This window comes from Sinocyclocheilus anshuiensis, unplaced genomic scaffold (genome assembly GCF_001515605.1).
Source record: "Sinocyclocheilus anshuiensis isolate Anshui unplaced genomic scaffold, SAMN03320099.WGS_v1.1 scaffold53, whole genome shotgun sequence".
In the NCBI taxonomy this organism is placed as follows: domain Eukaryota; kingdom Metazoa; phylum Chordata; class Actinopteri; order Cypriniformes; family Cyprinidae; genus Sinocyclocheilus; species Sinocyclocheilus anshuiensis.
Genome location: NW_015537934.1, coordinates 124,655 through 128,488, shown reverse-complemented (window position 1 = coordinate 128,488; position 3,834 = coordinate 124,655). Strand labels below are relative to the sequence as shown.

At 41.2% G+C, this 3,834-nt stretch overlaps 1 protein-coding gene and 1 long non-coding RNA gene across 17 annotated transcripts in view; one reads left to right on the top strand and one right to left on the bottom strand.

Moving 5' to 3' along the window:
• The window catches only part of LOC107658493 (uncharacterized), a 5,482-nt gene extending 2,314 nt beyond the window's left edge, over positions 1 to 3,168 (bottom strand). The window contains exons 1-2 of the long non-coding RNA XR_001630795.1: positions 3,158 to 3,168; positions 1,698 to 1,701 (exon numbers count right to left, since the gene is read on the bottom strand). This is a non-coding gene — a long non-coding RNA (uncharacterized LOC107658493). The remainder of the gene's footprint in view (positions 1 to 1,697; positions 1,702 to 3,157) is intronic.
• The window catches only part of LOC107658398 (WAP four-disulfide core domain protein 5-like), a 56,352-nt gene that overhangs the window by 50,192 nt on the left and 2,326 nt on the right, over positions 1 to 3,834 (top strand). The gene's annotated exons all lie outside the window — the stretch shown is intronic.

Sequence of the window (3,834 nt, the reverse complement as noted above, 5' to 3'; positions counted from 1 at the left end):
GTCTGCTCCCCTCTGGTGGGCTTCTGTCCAGTCTGCTCCGTCGTGGTGGTCTTCTGCTCTGTCTGCGCCGGCCTGGTGGTCTTCTGCTCCATCTGCTCTGGCCTGGTGGTCTCCTGTCCTGCTTTGGTGGTCTTCTGCTCCGCCGTGGGGATCTTTGGACCCGTCTGCTCAGCTGTGGTGGTCCTCAGCTCCACCTGCTCTGCCGGCTCCACCCTGGTTCTTTGCTCTGCCCTGGCTTCCTGCTTCGCCGGCTCTGCCTCAGTCCCCATGTCCTCATCCACTACATGGACCTGGCCCTCCATCCCTCCCCCTGATCTGCTTCCGCTCCACCTTCCTCCTAGTCTGTTTAGGAACTTTTGGAAGCGCTCCTTCGAATGAGGGTTTTGTCATGAATTCGGTACCTGCTGTTCCTCCCAGTCGCCACCAGAGGTCTCCATCACCTTTTCCTTACCATACTCCATCTCCCATAATACCCTCTGCCTGGTAGAATCAATAAATTATGATTTATTGCTATTGTTAATGTATATGTTATAAATAAATATTTATTTAATTTGATCCATGTCTGTACTTTCCACTATTTTTTACATAAAGATTACTTTGCCATTATCAAATTCTCACTTAATCTTGTATAATTTAAAAAGACTTTTTGGAATTTATATTTAAGAATGAATGAATGAATTTGATTTAGTAATAGTATCGAATTTAAATATTTACTTTTTATTTTATTATACTTTTTAGGATATGTATATAAGAAGAGTTTCTTGAGCACTGAATCATTAGAATTTTTTTTTTTTTATGGTGACACTGATGATCATGTGACACTGAAGACTGGAGTAATGCCTGCTGACAATTCAGCTTTGCCATCACAGGAATTAATTATATTTTAAAATATATTAAAATAGAAAAGAGTTATTTAAATTGTAATAATATTTTACAATATTTCTGTTTTAAATATATTTTTGATCAAATAAATGCAGCCATGGAAATCATAAGAGACTTCAAAATCATTTAAAAAATATTACCCCATTCTTTTAAATGGTAATGTATACAGTTCATAAACATACGTACATACAGTACATACACACATACCACTATACTGTATGATCACTACCAGAAACATGCCTTGGCTGTCACTAAATCAGTTCCTGGTTGTAAAAGGCCTATAGTTGTAAAAGTCACTATAACTGTCATATTTTAATTAACTATATTATGTCAAAAGGCTTAATGATCACATACTATTTACTGTAACTTTTATACAGTTTATGAAAGCAAAGACAAGAACATTAGTTTAGTAAGCGAGGACCATGCAGTTCAGTCTAGAGGCATAGATCCACATAAACCTCTCCAATACATGTAAAACAACAGACCTTACGGTCTACTTTAAGACCTGGGCACCTGGCAGTATTAAAAACAAGATGTTTATAGACTGGATACTCGATGGAGCTGTTTTATGCTAGAAGAAACCCCCAGCCTCAGTCTAAGGCTTCAGGGGGAGATTATGTTCTTTAGGCTCTAGTGTAAGAAACGGCCTCAGATGATCTCCTTCTCTGTCATTGGTTAGTGTCACTGCCTCTGATTTAGTGGATGGGGTTGTGGAAACAACAATTGCTGCTTTGCGTCACTTTATTTGTCCTTTGTGAAAGAGAAAAGTGGACATTTGCTTTGGGTTGGAAGGGTCACCCACTGAGCTCCAGCACAATGCTGTAGTGGAGCAAAAACACTGGTTGTAAAGCTTGATGTGAAATTAATTTTTATAAACTTTATAAAAAGCCACTACGAATAATTGTTATTAAGTGTATCATAAGGATATGGGGTAACATTTTCATTAACTGCTGGTTTGAGAGGTATTTTTCTGGCTTTATCTTTATTTGTATTTTTTTATTTGGGAGAGATATTTTGCCTAATTGCTCTCAATTAGGACTTGATTGTTTCCACTGGGAATTAATTGCTGACTGTAAAAATTGTATGTTAAGTACCAAAATGGAGCCAAGTGGTTCAAATATAAGAGGGTTGGTCACCAAAAAATCTAAACTTTTTAGAAGTAAAGTAGGTCAAAAACCTTTTATTTGGAATTATTAATTATGTATACAAATGCAACATGCAAAAGAAGACCAGGAACAAGTTTTAGGAATAGTGGCAGTTTTGATTTTATGTCACATTTTGTTTTTACAGGTTTGCCAAAAATGCTAGTCATCAGAGACTATTTTGGGGTTCCCAGTCCTCTGGGCGGACCACCGCTGAATGCTCAGATTGGTGATGTCATAGAGGTCATCTGTGCCGATCCTCACAGCTCCTGGTGGCAGGTCAGATGAAGTACAGCACTATTTAAACACCAAATAGCGGAATTGTGTTCTGTGGTGTCATGGGACCCTGAAGCTTGATCACAACATATATCAAAGCAAATAGGGCACACATAACCTTTTCCACAGATATGTCATGTGACATTTCAACAAAAAGATAAATGCAATAACCTGTATTTCCATAGCCAACGGAAGTTAATTATAAAATTTGATTTAAAGTAATTTAACGTCTCATCCGAAGGACGGTGCTTGTTGACAGTATAGTGTCCCCATCACTATACTGGGGTGTTAGGACCCACACAGACTGCAGGGTGAGCACCCCCTGTTGGCCTCCTTAGCACCTCTTCCAGCAGCAACCTAGTTTTCCCAGGAGGTCTCCCATCCAGGTACTGACCAGGCTCAACCCTGCTTCGCTTCAGTGGGTAACCAGTCTTGGGCTACAGGGTGATATGGCTGCCGGAAAATTACTGTATTTGATCCGTCTGCTCCGCCGTGGAGGTCTTCTGCTCCGCCCTGGTGGGCTTCTGTCCCGTCTGCTCCACTCTGGTGGGCTTCTGTCCAGTCTGCTCCGTCGTGGTGGTCTTCTGCTCTGTCTGCGCCGGCCTGGTGGTCTTCTGCTCCATCTGCTCTGGGTCTCCTGTCTCCTGTCCTGCTTTGGTGGTCTTCTGCTCCGCCGTGGGGATCTTTGGACCCGTCTGCTGGTGGTCCTCTTATTTCCATTGTATCGTGCAGGAAAGCTTTGGCCATTGTGAAACTTCATTGGTCCAACTCCAGCTAATTGTTGTCACAAATCCGGTTCATGGTTTTCCGTCTGCTTGCCACCAGAGGTCACTTTTCCGTTACATTGACTCTCACACCACACAGACTGTTACATGTCACTCCGGACTACAGTTCCCATCATCCATTGCACTGATTTCACACACACAGCTGAATGCACTGATTACACACACACAGCTGAATCCAATCAGACACGCTTTATAAGCCCTGGACGTCCTCATTCAGATCGCTGCGTATTGTATGCACATATCGCTAGTCAGCGATAGCTACGTTACGGAGCCATTTTGTTAGCCATTGTTTATTTCCAAGTCCTAGTCTTAGTCTAGTTTTGCCTTGCCTGTTTTCCAGTCCTTTGACTATTGCTCGTGTTTACAGATTACCCCTTTTGTTAAGCCCTCTGTTTTACGTTCGCCGATCGATGACCCACGCTTTCCTTGGATTGCTCTTTGTCTTACCTGTATTGTACTTGTGTTCATTTTTTAAAACGTATGTTTTTAATAAGTAGCTAGATAAGAAGGTTTAGGCTGTGAGTGTGTGCAGTTTATATTGTAGTACAAAATGTAGAAGTATCGTCAAGTTATGTTTACCACAGGCTTTATTTTATTCATAAATTGAAAAACCCCATAGGAAAATCTCAAAAGAACCCGCGGTGAATTACACTTCCTGGTTCTGACGTCACAGTTCCCCCACTCTATTTCAGATCTATTAATGCACTTAATACTTACATTTCATGTCCTGAAGAACAGTTCTCCTCACA